Source organism: Rhinopithecus roxellana, chromosome 13 (genome assembly GCF_007565055.1).
Source record: "Rhinopithecus roxellana isolate Shanxi Qingling chromosome 13, ASM756505v1, whole genome shotgun sequence".
Lineage (NCBI taxonomy): Eukaryota > Metazoa > Chordata > Mammalia > Primates > Cercopithecidae > Rhinopithecus > Rhinopithecus roxellana.
In genome coordinates this window covers 56,786,617-56,812,134 of record NC_044561.1, presented here as the reverse complement: position 1 = coordinate 56,812,134, position 25,518 = coordinate 56,786,617, and the positions used below count along the sequence as shown (strand labels likewise).

The 25,518-nt window shown below is 40.9% G+C and overlaps 1 pseudogene; it reads right to left on the bottom strand.

The window, feature by feature from the left end:
- The window catches only part of LOC104679849, a 64,168-nt pseudogene that overhangs the window by 9,100 nt on the left and 29,550 nt on the right, over window positions 1–25,518 (bottom strand).

Here is a 25,518-nt window from a genome sequence, read left to right as displayed (position 1 = left end):
AAAGCATATAAGTTCACCAGAAATAAATTTTAATCTTTATGAAATATTGCAGGTATCTCTCCACATGATTGATGGTGTAAGATGGCACCTTCAGATATCTTTCACACAAACTATCTGCAGATTACTGTAATCCAAAACTAGGCTAAAGAGTCTAATATATCCATACTTTTTATATTTCTTTCTTAATACTTTAAATTCACCTTGCTATTACATATATTTTATATATTTATTGGCCTATTGTTCATTATGTGTAATATATAATTAATGCCCTTAATAAATGTGTATATGTTTACACAAGTTATGTTTTCCTGTGAAATTTAGTTCCAAAAGTGAAGTTGTCAAGTTAAAGGGATGTCAGGTTATTTGAAATTTTGATACATAGCACTAAGTTACCCTTCAGAAATAATTTACCTATTTCATATACCAACAGTGTGTGAGAATGCCTTTGTCCTCTCATTTGCCAACACTAGTAATTACTTTTTAAATATCAGCATGACTTTTAAAAAGTATCTTATTTTATGTTAATTTGCATTCTTCTGATTACCAGACAGGGCTAAATATCCCTGGTAAAAGTATAAAACTTGTTAATCATAAAGAATATTAGTCTAATTTTGAATTAGTTTATAGCACAATGACAATTATCTGCTGTTAAATACTGCAATAGGTGTCCAGGCACGGTGGCTCACTCCTGTAAACCCAGTATTTTGGGAGGCCGAGGGGGGAAGAACACCTGAGGTCAGGAGTTCGAGACCAGGCTGGCTAACCTGCTGAAACCCCATGTCTACTAAAATACAAAAAATTAGCCAGGGAATGGTGGCACTTGCCTGTAATCCCAGCTACTATGGAGGCTGAGGCAGGAGAATTGCTTGAAACCAGGAGGCAGAGGTTGCAGTGAGCCAAGATCACACCATTCCACTCCAGCTTGGGCAACAAGAGAGAAACTCCATCTCAAAAAAACAAACAAACAAAAAAACAAAAACCACCCCTACAGGCTTACTTATCATGCTCTTCCTTCACCTCCTTGGGAAACTGCTGAGAATATGTTTTCCCAATCTTCCTTTGTTGGGTTAATCTGCCAGCAGCAGCAGCAGATGTGCAATCACATAGCCTTTCTGATAGTTGTATTTTTTCACTTTTGTTTGTATTATTTCCTTCTTTGACCTTTAATAAAATAATAAATAATAATTATTTTTTTCAGTAAAAATAACTTTTTCCCTGATTTTTTCACTTGATTCAGGTTGTCACCATTTTAATCATAAAAATATTTTGTGCTTAATTTAATTTTATCATTATACATTACTACTTATAATTGTAATTTCATCATTGAAATTTTTGTAAAGTCTGCTCATTTCTGTTTGAGTGAATAGAAGAATTTTCCAAAATTTCAACAAGGGCTCTTCTCCACTTTGTGCTTTTATTCCCATCCACTCTTCGCTACCTGATATAAATTTTTGTGCTATCTGACTGGCAGAAACAGAGAAATAAAAAGACACAGACATAACTTATGTCTTCTGTCTTTACCACCTGGATTTTACATGAAATAGCTAGATTAAGAGGATGTGACATTGTAGGGCTTCGGGAACAGTAAAGAAGCTTAAAGAAGCTTTCCCTTTTCTGCACTAAGCTATTCTTTTCCCCAATGTCTTTCATCTCTCTTTTGTTTTTTCATTTGAATCCTGGGATATCAAAAAAGTAAAGGTGCTCTCTGAACTATGGGAACAAAAGTTTGCCACAACACAAAAAGCAGAGTGAAATTGACGAGCTTCTAGTGCAGAATTCTGGAAAACAAGATGCTTCCCAGATTTCACGTTCAATCACCACAAAAGTTTATAGGTGGAAAACATATGGTACAGTTACCTACCTTAGCCCCATTATCTACTGCTAATGGGAGTCAAAACAATCAAGACATATTCAATGTTTCATCCAAAGCTCCTAAGGTGGCATTCCCTAGCATTTCATGGCACCAAATAATATGATACAATGCCATATTCCTGAATTACATAAATTACCAGATAAATTTATCAAATTAGATATATTAAAAGTCTAAATGAAGCAAAGCAATTTAATGACTCAGAGGATGGAAAAAGGCCTCATCTGCTTTACTTTGAAAGAAGTAAATCTCCAGATTGTTGTCTATCTTTAGAACACAATCTACAGAACTCAACTTTCTACTAATGAGTCAAATGTTAAATTTTTGGTTGAGAAGTTATGCTTCTTATATGATAAAAATCACACATGTCAAAACTTACCATATTTTATTAAACAACATAATATAAAGGTCTGATTCAACAGAAATATTGGAGAGTGGTAATGTTTTAAAATATATGGAAATATATATTTGTTTTCAAAAATATTTGAAATAACCATGATGGGACTTTAAGTTCAAACAGTTTGAGCTAAGCAGATAAACTTGCATGCATGAAAACACATTAAACAGACTCCTTTGGCTGGGGATATTCATTGCAACTCTCAAGGTAAGATGTGTTTTTGTGGTTCTTCTCAGTCATTGCTTCCCTCCCATTGTATTCTCATTGTATCATTAAATAATGTAATTCATCTCTAAATGAATACAGAAAAAAATAATCTAGAATCTAGACCTTGTTTCTTCAGCAATTTATTTATCTGGTTCAAAAGGTCACATGGTACATGGCTGAATTAGTTTCCCAGCCCATATGCCACTTGGGAGACTGATAATGAGACTTAGGTTGATTAATGAACAAACATTATGAGAACATTCTCCAGAATCATTATTTAAATAGCAGAACTAATCTACTTTGACACATAATTACACATTAGGTAACCCCCTGTAACTGTACACATGAGATTTTCTTGAATAGAAAAATAGACTGAATCAAATAATTGATAAAGAGAAAAAAGAGAAGCGGCAAGTGAACCTCTGTATTTCTGAAGTTGAACTGTCTCTTTCTCCAAAGTCAGGAACTCAACTTGTAACATGCCTACCTCATTCTTAAACCTTGGAATATCTTGCTGTAAGTCTTCTAGCTTTACTTTTTATGTTCTCTCAGTATGTGGTAGACAATAACTCACATTTTATAATTCAAGATTCACGATTTTGTAGTTATTAGCACTGGGATTGTCATATAGTGGCTTCTGGAACAAACACTGTATTGGTTTTCTATTTTTATATGTATCTGTAACAGCAGATTTACAGTGGCTTTCTATCTGAATCTTATGCTTCATTTCTTTGGAGTGGGTAAACCACAAATCAAAAAGACTTTCAGGATCTCTAGACTGAGGCCAATGCCTAATGTCTAATTTCCAATTAGTGGCATTTGGCTTTATACTTTTTGCCATTTGCATGTTAAACTCTTAATCTCTTTCTTTCAATCATAATTACTGGGTTCCTTAATTTTTCGGTTTCTTTATCATTACAAAAATTTTCTTCATCTGTGTTAGAAACAAGCTATGCTTCTGGTTTGTTATCATTTCTTAGTCTGATCTATTTTCATTTGAATGAAGCTTAGAAGATAACTGGTAACTGTATTTCAGGGACCTGGAGTGTGAATGGAATGAGAAGATACTTGACATGAACTTCCTCTGTCAGGCACTGCCTGGAATGCCAGAGTTAGACCCTCCAGATGAATCTTCCTCCTCAAAATCAGGGACATGATTCATCAGATTAGAGGGCACTCCCTTTAAGTTCATCCCTCTTTACAGTTACTATGGAGGAGCTCTTCCTCAGGGCAAGCAGTAATTTGGGAGTTTTCAAAACTTTCACCAATATTCAGCTTAAACTTGTTTGTAATGAATTTTAAAGGAAGTCCTGAATATACAGATATATTCCCTTTATCACAATTCCTACCCAGTTCTGGTTCCTGAGAAATTTTTTTTTCCACAGGTGCACAAGTGGAAAACTAATTTGCTTGTTTTGTTTCTCAGATGTCTTTTCTGTCAGAGTGCATGTTTTAAAATTAGCTTTAATCAAGTGTAAACAAAGAAATATCAGAAAATAATTTAAATTTAACTGTGAAACTTAATCTATGTGTTGCTACTCTTAAATTATGGGATTGTAACTAAAAAGTGAAAAATAATTTGCCTTGGCTTAACATAGGAGAAAAACATGAACTCGCAAGCTGAACTGTCAGTGTTTGTTTGGACTAAACTTATTATGTGTTAAATCTACCAGAAATGAATTCAAAGATGATATGTGGTATTATAAAAGCTTCCTATCTTAAAAAGATGTTACCTCAGCATACCAGTGAGCCCCTAAAGTGCATTTATATTTCTGAAGATTAGAAGATTAGAGACTAGGCAAACAAAAAATTATTAAGAGTCAAACTGAACACCAATCAGAAAGAGAAGCAAAATTTTAAGTTCTAATTCAAATGATAAACTATGATAGTGTTATGTATCTAGATAGATTTTCTGCTTATATCCACTTCTAATATATTTTAAGTTCTCCTAGTGATAGCAGATGGATTTTTAAAATTTTAGTAATATTTACTATTTATTTATGCTGAAATTAAATTATTGTTTGTACCCTGACACCAACGGTCCCACTCTGCAAGGTATAATTCTCTTAACAGACAACTGGGTTGAATTTTATGACCCCATTCACTCCCTGAACACAAACACTGAAGTCAACTGGCAACCACAAAACAGAATAAATGTTTTAACTTGGCACTGGTGACCAGCAATATGAAACTGCAAAATTTGAACCACTAGCAATGATGACTCCTTTAACATTAGTTTAACTCAGTGGCCATCATTGTTAAGTTGTTCATAATTTATATTCCTTAGTAACATGAATCAATATTTCATGTTACCTTCTGTATTATGAGTAAGGTTATAAAAAATAAAAGAGTAAGATAATACTGGAAATTTCTTGCCTTGATTCCAAAGGTAAAGACAGCTATGAGTTACCACAGATGGTAGGAATATCTTAAGTTTCATATGTGGTTAAATGTTTTAAAAATTAAATATAAAATTATGATCTATTGGATTCTAAAGGTATAGTCTACAAGGTCATGTCATTTGGACTATGCTTTGTTACTAAAGCAAAAAAAAAAAAAAAAAAACCCAATATTAAACAAGAAACTTAAATTTTTATACACCTGTGGTTGCTTCTTTTCACTTCTTTCAAGCCTTTCTCGCTCTTGCCCTGAAGCCACTAGTAAATCTTCTTCTGTTGAAAAATTCATAGGTTTAGTTCAAATGAACTGAGAACAGTTATATAAATACTATAATCTTTATATAAATAGAGAATAAAATTTCTTTGTATTTTATATTTTGAGAGTTTAAATGAAGCTTAATGTTTACTGAAATATTTACTTATTTAAGAAACACTTCTAATTATCCAAAACTTTAACAAACTACTTGGGGAGACACTAGATACCACCAGGTTCAAGCCATTCACAATCTCAGGATCACTCACAAATTGTTCCACCCAACATAAATTAACAAAACTGTTGGAAACAAAAGAAAATTTTAAAATACACTCAAAATATACAATGTAACACTTTACTGTACTTCATAACAGTATCTTTTTAACAACACACTAATTGAGTTGGCAGTTACTAATAATTTGTAAAATTATTGTTGTTTATACTGTAATTAGTGTGCACCCCATTTTTTACATTGCAAATGTTCTACAATTCTGAAAAATGTATTTTCATTTTTTAAGACTCAGAATGTAGGCTGGGCATAGTAGCTCACATCTGTAATCTCAGCACTTTGGAAAGCCAAAATGGGAGAACTACTCAAGGCCAAGAGTTTAAGACCAGCCTGGGAACCATAGCTAACCTTGACTCTACAAAAAATTAGACAGGCATGTTGATATATGCCTGTAGTCCCAGCTACTCAAGAAGTTTAGGTGAGAAGAGCCCTTGAGCCCAGGAGTTTGAGGTTGCAGTGAGTCTCAATCATGTCGTTGCACTCCACCCTGGGCCATAGAGTAAGAACTTGTCTCCAGCAACAGAAAAAGGAAAGAAAAAAAAGAAAGGCTCAGAATGCTATGTGAAGTCTTCCTTGATTCTAGCTATCTTTCTCTATATACACAGGTTTCTGCTTCTTGGGGCTCCCTTAGTACTTTGTCAATTTTTCTAGTGTCACTTTACCACCTCAACTGCACATCATGTCTTTACATGTCGAACTCCTTTGCTGCTAGACTGTAGAAGACAATCTTCTGAATCATCTTTGTATAAACAGTCTTAACTTTGCCAAATAATTAGTTATTGAGTTCCTGTTAAGTGTTAGGGACTGGGGTATAAGGAAAGAAAATAAAAGCTGTCAGGGATGGCTTTCCTAAAGATCATGCATGAGTGAGTCTTAGAGAGTAAGGTTAGCCAGATTAAGTGAGGCAGAGGGCAGGAAAGGGTGAGCACATGCCAGGCAGCACCAAGAGAGAGAGAGAAACCTCCAAGAGCATATGTATTTCTCTGCAAAAGAGGAATGGTGAGAGGGCATTACCAGCAGCTCAGTAATTCCAGAGAAAAAGGCAGATGGGGAAAGAGCTACAGATGGAGATTTGGGCAGAAGTCAGTTTCTTTTTCTTTTCTTTTTTTGAGACAAGGTCTTATTCTGTCTCCCAGACTGCAGTGCAGTGGCGTGATCTTGGCTCACTGCAACCCGGCCTCCCAGGTTCAAGCAATTCTCCTGCCTCAGTCTCCCAAAGAGCTGAGATTACTGGCAGGTGTGAGTACCACCTGCTAATTTTTGTATTTTTAGTAGAGATGGGGTTTCACCATGTTGGCCAGGGTGGTCTCGAACTCCTGACATCAAATCATCCACCCGCTTCAGCCTCCCAAAGTGCTGGGATTACACACATGAGCCACCGTGCCCAACCCAGAAGTCAGTTTCTGAAAGCCTTATATAAACCTTTAATATGCTTGGACATTAGGTATTCAGGAGTGGTTCACAGATCTATTTACATTAGAGATAATTAACTCTAAATACTGTGAGGAGCATAAAATTCTGAGGCATATAAATAAATGAACAAAGATAAAATATAAGGCAATGTTGCAAAGATGATGCAGGTCTGAGGAGATGTTTTTGGAAATATTTAGAATATAAGTATCAGTGGCCATTATAAGAATGAATTTTTATTGAATGAGTAAGTACATATATCTAGGTCCCCAAAGAAATACATTCTGCTCATTACTTTACAAAAGTTATCAAATGAAAAGTAAAATAATACACATAAACTGTTTCGGTTTCTTGTATTTACTTTATACTTTTTCTGTTTCAGTTTTACTGTGCCAAGAAAATGCATTTGGGTTTTGTGGTGGTGGTGGTAGTGGTTGTTGTTGTTAGAGATGGAGTTTCGCTCTTGTTGCCCAGGCTGAAGTGCAATGGTGCGATCTCAGCTCACCACAACCTCTGCCTCTTGGGTTCAAGCTATTATCCTGCCTCAGCCTCCCAAGTAACTGGGATTACAGGCGTGTGCCATCATGCCCAGCTACTTTTGTATTTTTAGTAGAAATGGGTTACTCCATGTTGGTCAGGATGGTCTCAAACTCCCAAACTCAGGTTATCCACCCACCTCGGCCTCCCAAAGTGCTGGGATTACAGGCACAAGCCACCATGCCATGCCCGCCACATTTGGGGATTTTGTTTTAAAAGTTCTGCTTCCTGGATCTACCAAGCTCATGAGAAAACAGAAGCAAACAAGTCATTTGCATAGATAAGAAACTTTGGATTTATAGCTTGTCATCACTACAAGATTATCATCATGTTTTATAAAACAAAATGTTAATTCTATACATAAAGGGAAAAAGAAATTACAACTATAGGAGTGAAAAAATAATGCATAATTTATTACTGTTCACCTGATCATATGACTAAGGGCACTGAATGTAACTTGTATGTAAAGTAGACCCCATAGTTCTGCAGTTAATCAATAGACTGAGTGTTCTGGCAGAATTAAATTTGGTGCTCATGTGTTATCTTGAAATGATACAGCTCTGATGAAAACCCGTATTCCTAGTGCATGATTACCCATTAAGACAAGGTGATGGAATGTGTGAGTACAGCAGAGGAGACACTACAAGGCAAATGCTCAATGGTTCCCATTAATATTGGAAAAATCAACACTATAATACAGAAAGCCATAGACATCATTTAATATTTGGTTTGGGAAGGTATTTTTAGTGACATTGCATATAATTACACCTAATAATTGCAAAATTAGGGATATAAAAATGAATCAAAGTCACATTGTGTTTGAGTGGGAAATCTGTAGACATCTACTTCATTTTCCAATCCAGCCCCAAAATTCTAAATATAATCATGGTACCCACACTCAAATTTATGTTAAATATTAACTTTAATGAAATTACTCTTTCTCCTCATACTCTTTGTTATTTATATGTTGCTTTCCTTAAAGGAAGAATACAAATGCCTTGCTAAGAAGCATTATGTTTGGCTGTAGGCTGCATAAGGGGAGTAAACACAAAGTACATTTGACCACAAAATGACTTTACAAGTCAGAACTACGGTAGCATGAAGCCAACCGAGAGAATCTAGAATAAAATTTTCCATGCTTCTTTCCCTTCCTTGCTCTCTTTCTACTGTAATAGCTGTGATTCACACAGGTAATGAAGAGTATAATTCCCTGATAGAAACACAGCTTCAAGATTAATCCTTTCGTTAACTACGAAGTTCGTGTGTCCAAAGTTTTTAGTCGCTGTCTGATTTTTGATCAGGTGATAGATATTTATCATCAACTCACAACTTCCCAAATTTTTGAAAAGTCTTACTATTGACGGTTCAAGTAGTAGAAATATAATCTAAAATATCTGGAAATAAAGTTTTCATTTATTAGAATGTAAATAGTAATACAAATTGTAATAAAGTATAAAAATGCTTTCTTCACTGAAATAGTACCATATTGTCCTCTACCCCACAAACACACTACTCCTTCATGGTCTAATGTATTTTACAAGTCTTAATTGCTATTAACTCAGACAAGTTTACTTAACTAGAATCTCTCACTTTGTTCTGAGCTTTTGTTACTTACTACAATTTACTTTGACTCACTCAACAATGTCTATTATATATTATGTTTTCCACGAGAAATTTTTTAACAATTAAGATTCTTCAGAGATAAGAAAATATTGAATAACTAACTTTGTGCAAAAACACATTAAGATTAAATACCCATGACATTATTTTGTGTTTCTGTGTACTGGAGACAAAAACTTCAAAAAACATTTCAATGAATATACATTAAATTAAAAACTGCTTTCATCTTCCCTCAATGCATGAATACCTTCAGAATTCATATATGAAGCCTTAAATATAGACCAAAGATTTGCATAAAATGTAATAGCCTTAAAAAATCTTATCTGTAGCCGGCACAGTGGCTCCCACCTGTAATCCCAGCACATTGGAAAGCTGAGGTGGGCAGATCACCTGAGGTCAGGAGTTGGAGAGCACCCTGGCCAACATGGTGAAATCCTCTAATAAAAATAGAAAAATTAGCAGAGTGTGGTAGCATGTACATGTAGTATCAGCTACTCAGGGGGCTGAGGCAGGAGAATTGCTTGAACTTGAGAGGTAGAGGTTGTAATGAGGCAAGACTGAGCCACTGCACTCCAGCCTGGGTGACAGAGCAAGACTGTCTCAAAAACACAAACAAACAAACACACAGAAACCTAATTGTTCCCATATAAAAATAAGTCTAGTTCACACTAGATCTGAAGCATACACAATGCCGTGAGACACGACAGAAATGTATTTAACAAGTTCTATTCCCGGTTTCTGTATAAATAAAACTGTTGAATTTAAGCTTTTAAGACAAGTCAAGGAAAAGAGTAAAAAAATGTAAAAGCAAAACTTGAAAGTTCATTTCACCATCAAGGGCTCATGATCACTAGACACTCACAAACTATATATATTTTTCAAAACATTAGTTCTGAATTTTGATCTGAGTATCACTGGAGTTTCAGTTTCATTCAAGGATGTCCAAGAGGTCAAATAAGACAATGCCATTTGCTCTTTTCAGTTTTCTTTTCTGAGAACAGCACAGCAAACTTCTTCAGAGAAATGAATTGTCCTAACTTCAGAGGCTAAAGGCTCATGAATCATAGTTCTAAGAGCATTTATAAACTATGGTGGTGCATGCTTGCATTCTGAACTTTTCAGCTTTAAACTCCCGTATAGTAAACATTAATAGATACAAACTGATTAAACAAAAGCCTTTTTAATCTGACATTATTTTTATTTTTCTTTCTTTCATCATTTATCAGCAACAGGAGAGTCTAACTAAATGTGGTAAAGTGGTTTAAGGGAATACAAAGAAAAGTGTAAAATGAATTAAACCAGAGATAATCATATCAATGTGGATGCATCTGGAAAATACAATACAAAATACACCAAGGAAAGTGGTAGAAAGGTATGTAAAGTGTATAACCACTCACATACCATTTTAGGACACAAATAAGAAATTCTGCGTATTATTTCTGAGCATCACAATATAGTTAAAGATTTCAAAAGGGCATTGAAATGAAAAACAATCGATTTATGATGTCGGTAGCCTCTATGCAATCATGTTTCAAAAACCTTAACACCAAAAACTCTCAAAATAACCCTTTTAAAAGACTACCAGTTATAAATGAATAAATACTTCCCTAATTTTTAATAATCAAAGATGCCATAACCACACACATACACACACCTATACATACACATACACACACAGTCTGCTCATTGGAGCATCTGATTGGCTTCAGATTATCAGTGTAATAACACTAGCAGCAAGTCTCTAAAGTTAAAACAGAAACTGACATGTTAATAAGTAAAGCTTTCCTCTAGGTAAAGATTAGAACTCCAACTAGCATATAACTCACTGGAAATATCCTAGAGTCTCAAAATTCACTGCTTTGAATCCCTGACAAGTCTAAAAATTTTATATTGAAAACGTTATGCTATTCAGAACATTAAAACAGAAACATCTGAGTTACAGCTTACATTTTACAAATCTTTTTTATGCTTCTAAATTTATTTTTATTCAAATATAGATACAACAATAACATTTATGTCAATGAATTAGGGGTTAAGAATAATGTGAGTACTTTCAATCATTTGATATACTTATTTCCAGCATTCCATTTGTATTGAAAACATACCTGCTCTCAATGTCTGAACATTCTCTTTGTACTGCTCCTTTCACAGCAGGATCTTCCATTTCAGTGCTAGGCTGAAAGGCTTTTAAAAGAAAATGATTCATAAATCATATATATTTTATACAATATGGAGTTAGTGATTCAAAAAATATACATAATTACTTACCTTCAAGGAAGGATGTTTTGCAGGAGGCCCTACAAAGCAAAGGGGATATGTCATCAATTACATGTAAGTATGACAAGGCCAACCAAACATTCATGCAGTATTACTATCAAGCTGAGTTCTCATGCCTGGCTATAAAAATAATTACTTAAGGTTTTGAGGTTCTTCTTGACATCTTCTTTTCATTGCCTAGGACAGCACCATGACAGAAATATAAATAAATATTTCTGATTAAACACAGGTCTGTGTAGTAAAGTACCTCAATCCTTAATGCCTTCCCAGTAGTGACGATGACAGTAAGAGTAGGAAACTGTTACTCTAATTCTCTGACACATTTTGGTACTGGAAGCTCACTTTATCTTCTTTCCTATTTCTAACACCTTGTTCTTCCTTCTTCTACAGAATGATTTGAGTTTACTACCCTCCATGACATACACCCGCATTTTTTTTTTAATTATTCCATGCACACTCTGATCTCCTCATTCTTTCTCTTTTATTCATGTCCATTCCCTCTTTCTTGACTTGCCTCAGGTCTTAGAGTGTCTTAAAATGGAACTCATAACTCAGCTCCTTTAGTGATACTCCCAGTAGAATCAACTGCTGACCCTTGGTTAGAGACACAACTTATCACCATTTTATTTCTGCTTACTTATTATACAGTTAATGGAACATTTTTTTAGCTATTTGACTATATTAGTGCTTATATTTTATTTTCTTTTTTTATTTTTTTATTTTTTATTTATTTATTTTTTATTATACTTTAAGTTCTAGGGTACATGTGCATAACGTGCAGGTTTGTTACATATGTATACTTGTGCCATGTTGGTGTGCTGCACCCATCAACTCGTCAGCACCCATCAATTCATCATTTATATCATGTATAACTCCCCAATGCAATCCCTCCCCCCTCCCCCCTCCACGTGATAGGCCCCAGTGTGTGATGTTCCCCTTCCCGAGTCCAAGTGATCTCATTGTTCAGTTCCCACCTATGAGTGAGAACATGCGGTGTTTGGTTTTCTCTTCTTGTGATAGTTTGCTAAGAATGATGGTTTCCAGCTGCATCCATGTCCCTACAAAGGACGCAAACTCATCCTTTTTTATGGCTGCATAGTATTCCATGGTGTATATGTGCCACATTTTCTTAATCCAGTCTGTCACAGACGGACATTTGGGTTGATTCCAAGTCTTTGCTATTGTGAATAGTGCCGCAATAAACATACGTGTGCATGTGTCTTTGTAGTAGAATAATTTATAATCCCTTGGGTATATACCCAGTAGTGGGATGGCTGGGTCATATGGTACATCTAGTTCTAGATCCTTGAGGAATTGCCATACTGTTTTCCATAATGGTTGAACTAGTTTACAATCCCACCAACAGTGTAAAAGTGTTCCTATTTCTCCACATTCTCTCCAACAACTGTTGTTTCCTGATTTTTTAATGATTGCCATTCTAACTAGTGTGAGATGGTATCTCATTGTGGTTTTGATTTGCATTTCTCTGATGGCCAGTGATGATGAGCATTTTCTCATGTGTCTGTTGGCTGTATGAATGTCTTCTTTTGAGAAATGTCTGTTCATATCCTTTGCCCACTTTTTGATGGGGTTGTTTGTTTTTTTCTTGTATATTTGTTTGAGTTCTTTGTAGATTTTGGATATTAGCCCTTTGTCAGATGAGAAAATTGCAAAAATTTTCTCCCATTCTGTAGGTTGCCTGTTCACTCTGATGGTAGTTTCTTTTGCTGTGCAGAAGCTCCTTAGTTTAATTAGATCCCATTTGTCAATTTTAGCTTTTGCTGCCGTTGCTTTTGGTGTTTGAGACATGAAGTCCTTGCCCATGCCTATGTCCTGAATGGTACTACCTAGATTTTCTTCTAGGGTTTTTATGGTATTAGGTCTAACATTTAAGTCTCTAATCCATCTTGAATTAATCTTCATATGAGGAGTAAGGAAAGGATCCAGTTTCAGCTTTCTACTTATGGCTAGCCAATTTTCCCAGCACCATTTATTAAATAGGGAATCCTTTCCCCATTTCTTGTTTCTCTCAGGTTTGTCAAAGATCAGATGGCTGTAGATGTGTGGTATTATTTCTGAGGACTCTGTTCTGTTCCATTGGTCTATAGCTCTGTTTTGGTACCAGTACCATGCTGTTTTGGTGACTGTAGCCTTGTAGTATAGTTTGAAGTCAGGTAGCATGACGCCTCCAGCTTTGTCCTTTTGACTTAGGATTGTCTTGGCAATGCGGGCTCTTTTTTGGTTCCATATGAACTTTAAAGCAGTTTTTTCCAATTCTGTGAAGAAACTCATTGGTAGCTTGATGGGGATGGCATTGAATCTATAAATAACCTTGGGGAGTATGGCCATTTTCACGATATTGATTCTTCCTATCCATGAGCATGGTATGTTCTTCCATTTGTTAGTGTCCTCTTTTATTTCACTGAGCAGTGGTGTGTAGTTCTCCTTGAAGATGTCCTTTACATCCCTTGTAAGTTGCATTCCTAGGTATTTGATTCTCTTTGAAGCAATTGTGAATGGAAGTTCATTCCTGATTTGGCTCTCTGCTTGTCTGTTACTGGTGTATAAGAATGCTTGTGATTTTTGCACATTAATTTTGTATCCTGAGACTTTGCTGAAGTTGCTTATCAGCTTAAGGAGATTTTGGGCTGAGACGATGGGGTTTTCTAAATATACAATCATGTCATCTGCAAACAGGGACAATTTGACTTCTTCTTTTCCTAACTGCATACCCTTGATTTCTTTCTCTTGCCTGATTGCCCTAGCCAGAACTTCCAACACTATGTTGAATAGGAGTGGTGAGAGAGGGCATCCCTGTCTTGTGCCAGTTTTGAAAGGGAATTTTTCCAGTTTTTGCCCATTCAGTATGATATTAGCTGTGGGTTTGTCATAAATAGCTCTTATTATTTTGAGGCACGTTCCATCAATACCGAATTTATTGAGCGTTTTTAGCATGAAGGGCTGTTGAATTTTGTCAAAAGCCTTTTCTGCATCTATTGAGATCATCATGTGGTTCTTGTCTTTGGTTCTGTTTACATGCTGGATTTTGTTTATTGATTTGCGAATGTTGAACCAGCCTTGCATCCCAGGGATGAAGCCCACTTGATCATGGTGGATAAGCTTTTTGATGTGCTGCTGAATGCGGTTGGCCAGTATTTTATTGAGGATTTTTGCATCGATGTTCATCAGGGATATTGGTCTAAAAGTCTCTTTTTTTGTTGTGTCTCTGCCAGGCTTTGGTATCAGGATGATGTTGGCCTCATCAAATGAGTTAGGGAGGATTCCCTCTTTTTCTATTGATTGGAATGGTTTCAGAAGGAATGGTACCAGCTCCTTCTTGTACCTCTGGTAGAATTCAGCTGTGAATCCATCTGGTCCTGGACTTTTTTTGCTGGGTAGGCTATTAATTGTTGCCTCAATTTCAGAGCCTGCTATTGGTCTATTCAGGGATTCAACTTCTTCCTGGTTTAGCCTTGGGAGAGTGTAAGTGTCCAGGAAATTATCCATTTCTTCTAGATTTTCTAGTTGATTTGCATAGAGGTGTTTATAGTATTCTCTGATGGTAGTTTGTATTTTTGTGGGGTCGGTGGTGATATCCCCTTTATCATTTTTATTGCATCTGTTGATTCCTCTCTCTTTTCTTCTTTGTTAGTCTTGCTACCGGTCTGTCAATTTTGTGATCTGTTCAAAAAACCAACTCCTGTATTCATTGATTTTTTGGAGGGTTTTTTGTGTCTCTATCTCCTTCAGTTTGGCTCTGATCTTAGTTATTTCTTGCCTTCTGCTAGCTTTTGAATGTGTTTGCTCTGGCCTCTCTAGTTCTTTTAATTGTGATGTTAGAGTGTCAATTTTAGATCTTTCCTGCTTTCTCTTGTGGGCATTTAGTGCTATAAATTTCCCTCTACACACTGCTTTAAATGTGTCCCAGAGATTCTGGTATGTTGTATCTTTGTTCTCATTGGTTTCAAAGAACATCTTTATTTCTGCCTTCATTTCATTATGTTCCCAGTAGTCATTCAGGAGCAAGTTGTTCAGTTTCCATGTAGTTGAGCAGTTTTGATTGAGTTTCTTAGTCCTGAGTTCTAGTTTGATTGCACTGTGGTCTGAGAGACAGTTTGTTATAATTTCTGTTCTTGTACATTTGCTGAGGAGTGCTTTACTTCCAATTATGTGGTCAATTTTGGAATAAGTGCGATGTGGTGCTGAGAAGAATGTATATTCTGTTGATTTGTGGTGGAGAGTTCTATAGATGTCTATTAGGTCCGCTTGGTGCAGAGATGAGTTCAATTCCTGGATATCCTTGTTAACTTTCTGTCTCGTTGATCTGTCTAATGTTGACAGTGGAGTGTTGAAGTCTCCCATTATTATTGTATGGGAGTCTAAGTCTCTTTGTAAGTCTCTAAGGACTTGCTTTATGAATCTGGGTGCTCCTGTATTGGGTGCATATATGTTTAGGAGAGTTAGCTCTTCCTGTTGAATTGATCCCTTTACCATTATGTAATGGCCTTCTTTGTCTCTTTTGATCTTTGATGGTTTAAAGTCTGTTTTATCAGAGACTAGGATTGCAACCCCTGCTTTTTTTTTGTTCTCCATTTGCTTGGTAGATCTTCCTCCATCCCTTTATTTTGAGCCTATGTATGTCTCTGCATGTGAGATGGGTCTCCTGAATACAGCAGACTGATGGGTCTTGACTCTTTATCCAGTTTGCCAGTCTGTGTCTTTTAATTGGAGCATTTAGTCCATTAACATTTAAGGTTAATATTGTTATGTGTGAACTTGATCCTGTCATTATGATATTAACTGGTTATTTTGCTCGTTAGTTGATGCAGTTTCTTCCTAACCTCGATGGTCTTTACATTTTGGCATGTTTTTGCAATGGCTGGTACCGGTTGTTCCTTTCCATGTTTAGGGCTTCCTTCAGGGTCTCTTGTAAGGCAGGCCTGGTGGTGACAAAATCTCTAAGCATTTGCTTCTCTGTAAAGGATTTTATTTCTCCTTCACTGATGAAACTTAGTTTGGCTGGATATGAAATTCTGGGTTTAAAATTCTTTTCTTTAAGAACGTTGAATATTGGCCCCCACTCTCTTCTGGCTTGTAGAGTTTCTGCCGAGAGATCTGCTGTTAGTCTGATGGGCTTCCCTTTGCGGGTAACCCGACCTTTCTCTCTGGCTGCCCTTAAGATGTTTTCCTTTATTTCAACTTTGGGGAATCTGACAATTATGTGTCTTGGAGTTGCTCTTCTCGAGGAGTATCTGTTTGGACAAGCGGCGGCAAGATGGTGCAGTTCTGGGTTCTTCACCGTCAACTTTCCCGCGCCCGGGAAAGACACATGTTGACTGCGCAGGCGCAACCCGACTTCCGATGGAGAGAAACCGGAATCCGCCTAGCCACGCCTACCGCCCCGCCCCCGACCCACCTATGTCCCGCCCACTGCCCTCCCACTCCCGGGCCCAGGACATAAAAGCCGATCCCGGCAGGGGACGCGGTGTGAACTTCCTTGGCCCCTCCTCGTAGGCGGGACCCAGGAACCTCGTCCGAGAACGCTGGAGCGAACTTCCTTGGCCCCTCCTCGTATGTGGGACCCAGGAACCTCGTCCGAGAACGCTGGAGCGAACGTCCTCGGCCCCTCCTCATACGCGGGACCCAGGAACCTCGTCCGAGAACGCCGGAGCGAACTTCCTTGGCCCCTCCTCGTACACGGGACCCAGGAACCTCCTCGGAGAATGCCGGAGCAAACTTCCTCGGCCCCTCCTTGTACACGGGACCCAGGAGCCTCGTCCGCAAACGCCGGAGCGAACTTCCTTGGCCCCTGCTCCTGTGCGGATCCTAGGAACCTCGCCTGAGAACGCCGGAGCGACTTCGTCAGCCTCCACCGCTGGAGACCGGTGAACCTCGCCCCTCCCTCACGTTGGCTTATAAATAAAGTTTTTTTTTTGCCTTGCCTACTTGCCTTTTCTCTGGCATTTGCTCTGGGGGTCACATTATAGCAAATCAGCTCGTGCCGAAACCCGGGAGGAGACCCCTCCTCAGGGCCCCCCAAGGTCCGAGGAGCCTCCTCCTTTCATGCCCCAGACGGACCAGGACCTGGACATCGCTTTCCCCACCTCCAAGTCTCCTAGGGGTGAGTACCTTTTGCCTCTCTCTCATATTCCTTGGCCAGAAGTCCTGCACAGGCCCAAGGCTTTTTTTTCCAGTCACCAGGTGACCCAGGGAAGTTCCCAAAGGCAGAGACGTCTGCCCAAAGGAACTCCATTCCGTTCCATGGGAGACCCATCCAGGATGGAGACGTCCGCCTGGAGGTAATCTCCATTCCGTTCCGTGGGAGACCCGTCCAGGACGGAGACGTCTGCCTGGAGGTAATCTCCATTCCAGCTCCAGGGGCCTCTCACCGGTCTCTAGTGGCTCCAAAGGACGCTTTGTAGCCAGGTAGAGTTCGGTTTCCGTTTCTGCCTATTGGCGAGAGGAAGGCAATGGGAAACCCCCAATCCAAAATACCTAGAGACTCCCCTTTAGGGTGTCTTCTGAAAAACCTCAAAACTTTGCAATTAGAACAAGATCTCAGGCAAAAGCGACTGGTGTTCCTCTCCACTGTGGTGTGGCCACAATATAATTTAGACAATCAGTCTGAATGGCCGCCTGCGGGCACTCTAGACCGTAATATTTTAACCGACCTCAGTAGTTTTTGTCAACGCTTAGGCAAGTGGTCAGAAATTATATACAAGGATTTTGGGCCTTGCGTTCTCGTCCGGACCTGTGTGGCCAGTGTTCCTTGGCTCAAGTCATGTTGGCTGGGGACGCAGGCTTAACAAAGTCCGAAAAAGAGTGGTCATCTTTCCTGTCTGAGTTACCCAAAGACCTTACTTCCCCTCCCTCCCTTCCACTCCCGCCGTATACCCCATCTCCCCCTCCCGCTTCGACCCCACCTCCTCTTTCGGCTCCACCTCCCCCTCCCACTCTGGCGGTTGTTCCGCCTCCCTTCTCAGCCCCTCCCACCATGGTTGAGGCTACACTTCCCTCCGACCCCTTGGCACGTCCACCTGGTCATCTTAGTTCACCTATCTCTGCCCATACCCACTCTAAAGATTGCCTGGCTGCTCCCGCTCCTGCTCCCACCCTATCCAACCCCCCTGCCGTCTTAGCACCCTTGCGTGAGGTGGCCGGAGCAGAGGTCGTAGTTAGAGTTCATGTTCCCTTCTCACTAGCAGATCTTTCAAAGATTGAAAAATGCTTAGGAGATTTTCTGCCAACCCTACAATTTATACCAAAGAATTTGGATGCCTTTGCCAGGCCTACGATTTAACCTGGAATGATCTCCAGGTTATTCTTACCTCTACTCTAAACCCTGAGGAGCGGGAGTGCATCCTAGTGGCCGCCAGGCAGCATGCCAACCAATTACACTTAACAGACCCTGCGTTCCCACTAGGGGAACAAGCAGTCCCCTCTATAGACCCAGACTGGAACTATCAAGTAGGCCAGCCAGGCCGCCGAAGATGAGATAGGATGAGTCAATGTCTTCTGGCTGGGATAGAGGCGGCCTCAAATAAGGTAGTCAATTTTAATAAACTAAAAGAAATTATTCAAGGTCCAGATGAGAACCTGGCCACATTTTTAAACAGGCTAACTGAGGCTTTAATTCAATACACTCGGTTAGACCCAGCTTCCCCAGCCAGGGCCACTATTCTAGCATCATATTTTATTTCACAATCGGCCTCGGATATTCGGAAAAAACTCCAAAAGGCAGAGGATGGACCTCAAACTTCTATTCAAGACCTAGTCAAGTCGCCTTCAAGGTCTATAATTCAAGGGAGGAAACGGCTGAGACCCAACGACAGGCCCGCCTAAAGCAGAAGGTACAGCTCCAGACTCAAGCCTTAGTTGCTGCTTTGCAGCCTAGCCATAACCCAAAACTGGAGAGCAAAACCCCCGGAGGCTCAAAGACAATAAAAGGGGCTTGCTATAAATGCGGTAACCCAGGGCATTGGACTAATAGATGTCCCCAGAGTCAACAACCGTGTGAGCCAGTGCGGCCGTGCTACAAGTGCGGAGTAGCTGGACACTGGGCTAAAAAGTGTCCTAACCCTCGTCTGCCAACAACTCCTTGTCCAGCATGCCATGAAGAAGGGCACTGGAAGTCTGACTGCCCCAACCTGAGAACGGGCATGGCACCTCAACGTGATGTCCCTTCTCAGGACCCTGGGAACTCCTTCCAGCTCTTACATCTGGATGATGACTGAAGGTGCCAGGACTTGGGGACCCCCATCACCCTTGCTGAGCCGTGGGTAACTCTCCTGGTAGCGGGTAAGACAATTAATTTTTAAATCGACAGCGGGGCTACCTACTCTGTTTTGCCGTCTTTTGAAAGGCCTAGCCTTCCCTCCAATATTTCTGTTGTAGGAGTCAATGGCTCCCTGTCCAGCCCTCGAAAAACCCCACCCCTTAATTGCTGCCTGGTCAACAACTATTTTCCACACTCGTTCCTCATTATCCCCTCATGCCCCACTCCCCTACTGGGCCGAGATGTTTTAAGTCAACTGAAAGCCTGTATCTCCATCCCTACTAGCGCCCCCCACCCTACCCGCCATCTGCTTCTAGTATTGACTAACTCAAATGACTCCAATAATCCTACTAACCCTTTCCCCAATTTCCCCATTCCTATCATCCCCCAAGTGTGGGAAACCTCCACTCCTGTCGTGGTGGACCATCATCCACCAATACTTATAAAACTTAAGAAACCATCTCAGTTTCCAACCCGCCCACAGTTCTCTCTCTCTCCACAGCACTTACGAGGACTAAAACCAATCATTACTAGGTTACTCAGCCAACACACCTTCATCCCCATTCATTCTCCCTGTAACACCCCAATCCTACCTGTAAAGAAGGCAGATGGAACTTTTCGATTAGTGCAGGATCTTCGTCTTATCAACGAAGCTGTTCGTTCCACCCATCCGGTAGTTCCCAACCCCTATACTCTTCTTTCTCTCATTCCACCTAATACAACACACTTTACTGTACTGGATCTAAAGGATGCGTTTTTCACTATTCCCCTGCACCCAGATAGTCAGTTTCTTTTTGCTTTTACATGGAAAGACCCAGACACCCATACATCCACCCAACTGACATGGACAGTGCTTCCCCAAGGGTTCTGAGACAGCCCCCATTTCTTTGGGCAGGCCCTAGCAAAAGACTTAGCCTCCTGTCCTCTTACCAATACTAAAATTCTCCAATATGTAGATGACCTTTTACTCTGTAGTCCCACGGGACAGGACTCTCTTTTAGACACTGTGATCCTCCTTAATCATCTAGGATCCAAAGGTTACCAAATATCCTAACACAAAACTCAACTCACACAACAATGTGTCATATATTTAGGTATTGAGATCACTCCTACGACGCGCTCACTTACTATAGACAGCTTAACTCTAATACAAAATCTTTTTCCTCCTCAAGACGCAAAGGAAATTCAATCCTTCCTAGGTCTAGTAGGATTTTTCAGACACTGGATTCCTAATTTCGGAATCTTGGCTAAGCCTCTATATGGAGCTGTCAAGGAGACTCCCCAAGAACCTTTGTCTAACCCAAAGTCAATCTATAAACATTTCACTCACCCGAAAAACTGCCTTCTCTCACATCCTACTCTCTCACTCCCAGACTTCCAACGCCCCTTCCAGCTTTCACAGATGAAAGACAAAAAGTTGCAGTGGGTCTTTTAGCCCAATCTATAGGCGCCACCTACCGCCCCGTGGCATATCTATCTAAACAATTAGACCCCACCGTACAAGGGTGGCAGCCCTGTCTTCGGGCCCTAGCAGCAGCAGCCTCTCTAACCCAAGAAACAAAGAAACTCATTAGGGGTGGTAACCTAACAGTCTTCTCTACTCACCGCCTTCAAGATCTTATTGCCCACAGAAGTATTAGCCATCTAACCCCGTCCAGACTCCAACTCTTTCACCTCCTATTCATAGAGGACTCCACCATTGCCCTAGGAGTCTGTTCCTCTCTGAATCCAGCAACCCTACTTCCTGACCCTCTCAAGCAACCTAGTACTGAACACTCCTGTGCAGAACTTTTAGAGGCCCAACCACCTAGTCACTTACATTTCCATTACCAGCTATTGGAAGGCTCACAGTTAACCCTATTTGTAGATGGCAGTTCTTTTATAAATTCTCTAGGAAACAGACAGGCAGGATATGCGGTAGTTACATCTTCTGCTGTCCTAGAAGCTAAGCCTTTACCACAAGGAACAACATCACAGCAGGCAGAACTTATCGCACTAACTAGGACTCTCCTCCTATCCAGAGGAAAAACGGTAAACATATACACAGACTCCAAGTATGCCTTCTTGATTGCACACACCCACTCTGTCATCTGGAAAGAGAGAGGGTTCCTAACCACCAGTGGTACCCCTATAGTCAACAAAAAACAGATACTCAAACTGCTAGACGCTTTATCAGTGCCTTCCAGAGCAGGCATCATACACTGTAAAGGTCATCAAACTCCATCTAACTCAGTGGTGGCTGGCAATAACTTTGCCGACACCACTGCCAAGTCGGTAGCCGGATTCTCCACTCCCACGCTTCCCTCTATTTGTTTTCTCTCTCCTCAATATACCCCTACTTATAGGAAAAGACCAAACTATTACAAGATTCAACAGCCAAACTAGCTGCAGACAATTGGATTTACCTCAATAATAAATTAGTTATTCCTGAAACTCAACTACACACCATTCTAAAAGACATACATAATTCCCTACACATAGGACCCAAAGCTTTATATAACCTCCTAAGCCCCCTCCTTCACTGCCCCACACTCATGAAACACCTAATTATAATCAACCGACAGTGTTCCACATGTCTCAAGTCAAACCCTCAAGGCGCATTGCGCAACCCCCATCCGAGCCATCAACTCAGAGGGCACCAACAAGGCAAAGATTGGCAAATTGACTTTACCCACATGCCAAGACATAAATAATTCAAATATCTCTTAACCCTCATTGATACTTTTTCAGGATGGATAGAAGCCTATCCTACTACAGGAGAAACTGCCAATATAGTTGCCTCCATACTCACTGAACACATTATTCCTAGGTTTGGCCTCCCGCTCACTCTTCAGTCTGACAACGGCCCAGCATTCATCTCCAAGGTAGTCCAACAGGTGGCAGCCCTCCTACACATCACCTGGAAACTCCACATCCCTTATAGACCTCAGTCTTCTGGTAAAGTAGAGAAGGCCAACGGGCTCATTAAGCAGCAACTCACCAAAGTCTCCCTCGAGACTCGACAATCGTGGGTAACTCTCCTTCCCCTGGCCCTAACCCGGCTGTGAGCAGCCTCACGGAGTCCAACAGGTCTCAGTCCATTTGAATTAGTTTATGGCCGGCCGCTCACCCTCCAGCAGTTACCCACCCTTTCTTCCCCGCTGGCAACTTATCTCCCATTCCTCACCCTCTTGAGACAACTCCTGAGACAACATGCAGAACTAGCACACTCCTCTCCAACAGACACCTATAGCCCACATCTCTCTCTCAGCTCAGGAGACCAAGTATACTTAAAAGATATCCAAGCCAAAGATCTTCAGCCTAGGTGGAAAGGCCCCTATACCGTCCTCCTATCCACATACACAGCAGCCAAACTTCTAGGACACACGCACTGGGTCCATATATCACAATTAAAAAAGGCCCCCACACAAGACAATCAGTGGACATCTACTAGACTTACCCCTACCCGTCTCAAATTCACCAAACTCTCTCAACCACCACACGTTCCCTGACCCCTTGCGCTTATCCCGATTTCTCGCCATACTCTATATAAACATAACAGAATTCCAATATCTTACCCCAGATCCCTACTTGCCTCCAGATAATAGCCCATCACAGTGGCTCTCCTGCTTACCTTTATAGAACATCTTCAGTGACAAGGTGTACCCTGTGATTACACTGAAGATGAAGTACTATTTCATACTTATATTACTATCTTTTTCTTGCATTTCAATCTCTACTACTAACCCAACTTTCATATGGAGATTCTCTATAGTTGAAACTTGGTCACACAAAAATAAACAGCACTCACAGCTACAAGGCACTGCTGACTGCCCCCCTTCAGGCTGCCAACCCCATCTTACTATAAATTTCACCCTATCACGTTGCAGTGCGGCCGGAGCTAAGGCTCTCTGCTTCCTGCATGACAGACACATTACAATTGTAAGACTTACTGGAAACAAAAGAACCTAGGATGCCCTTATATTTATTGTAAGATCCATTATTCAACCTTGAGTCAGACGAAACCCACTGCTCTCTTCACCATTGCGAATCAACAAACCCCCCTTCAATACCAATTAAATATCAAAGACCCATGGGACCCCCGATGGGCAGACGGAGTCAAAGGTGGACTCTACACAGGCTACACAATCCTTAGTTCATATCCTATGGCTACTCTCCTGATAAAAAGAACACTTGTCCAGCAAAAATCCCTTCCTCAAAACATACAAGCCCTACAGAATTTAACCTTAGCCATACAAGCAGAAGAACAGGCCTTACAAGATCAATTACACTCCTCCAATAAGGACCCCTTCTCATGGTTAAAACTAGTCCGTCAAGGGTTAAACCTAACACGGGCAGCCAACCTAACAAATCTCTCCCACTGTTTCCTATGTGCAGCCCTTGAAAGAGCCCCTTTAGTGGCAGTCCCTTTACCTACTGCTTTCAAGGCTACAACTAACTCCATAGGCACCTCCCAAAAACCATTCTTACTCCAAGTCCCACTATACCAAAGCCCAGAAAGTCCAATCCTTCCTTTCTGCTACTCTACCCCAAACACCTCCTGGTGTAACTATACCCAGCCACCCGCTAAGACCCACACGGCTCCCATCGGAGGTTATTTCTGGTGCAACAAAACTCTCTTCAAGGTCCTTAATCACACATCCATTGGTCAATCCCTTTGTGTCCCAGTGTCCCTAGTACCTAGTTTAACCTTATATAGTAAAGCAGAAGTAGCTGAACTCGTCGTACAATTTAACCCTCCTCCTAATGATCTCCAAAAATGGGCTGTCTTCCTTCGCCTAGTCATCGGAGTCTCCCTGGCCACCTCTTTAGTGGCGTCAGGGCTTGGAACTGGGGAACTTGCCCACTAGGTACAGTCTACCCAATCTCTAGCAGCTCAAATCCGAGAGGCCATAGAGGCTTCAGCTGAAAGCCTGGCCTCTCTGCAGCGTCAAATTACCTCAGTGGCCCAGGTAGCAGCACAAAATAGGCGAGCATTAGATTTACTTACTGCCAAAAAAGGAGGAACATGTCTCTTCTTAGGAGAAAAATGCTGCTATTACGTAAACGAGTCAGGCCTAGTGGACACTAACATCCAAACCCTAAAGAGGATTAAAGCAGAACTAAAAACCTACAATACCCCCTTCACCCCCGGACCACCGGTATGGCTGCTGCCCGTAATACAGCAGATGCTCCCGTTCCTAATTCCCATACTAATCCTTTGTTTTGTCTTATGTCTCGCTCCTGTTTTAATCAAATTTCTCCGAGCCAAAGTTCAAGAGATCACGCGCGTCACCTTCAACCAGATGCTTCTTCATCCGTACATCCAAATACCAACCATAGACCCCAATCTTAACGACGTCCCTTAACAGCAGGAAGTAGCCAGACAGACCACGCCGCCCCTTATCACTATTATCAATAAAAGGTTGGACTGTTTGGACAAACGTAGGCAAGATGGCACAGTTCCGGGTTCTTCACTGTAAACTTTCCTGCGCCCGGGAAAGACACGGGTCGACTGCGCAGGTGCAACCCGACCTCCGATGGAGAGAAACCGGAACCCGCCTAGCCACGCCTACCAAACCGCCCCCGACCCGCCTATGTCCCGCCCACTGCCCTCCCACTCCCGGGCCCAGGACATAAAAGCCGCTCCCGGCAAGAGCGCCGGAGCGAACTTCCTCAGCCCCTCCTCCTGCGCGGGACCCGGGAACCTTGCCTGAGAGCGCCGGAGCGAACTTCCTCGGCGCCTACTCATACGCGTGACCCAGGAACCTCATCCGAGAACGTCGGAGCGAACTTCCTTGACCCTTCCTCGTATGCGGGACCCAGGAACCTCATCCGAGAACACCTGAGCGAACTTCCTCGGCCCCTCCTCGTGCGTGGGACTCAGGAACCTCGCCGGAGAATGCCGGAGCGAACTTCCTTGGCCCCTCCTCGTACATGGGACCTGGGAATCTCTTCCGAGAACGCCGGAGTGAACTTCCTCGGCCCCTCCTTGTGCGCAGGAC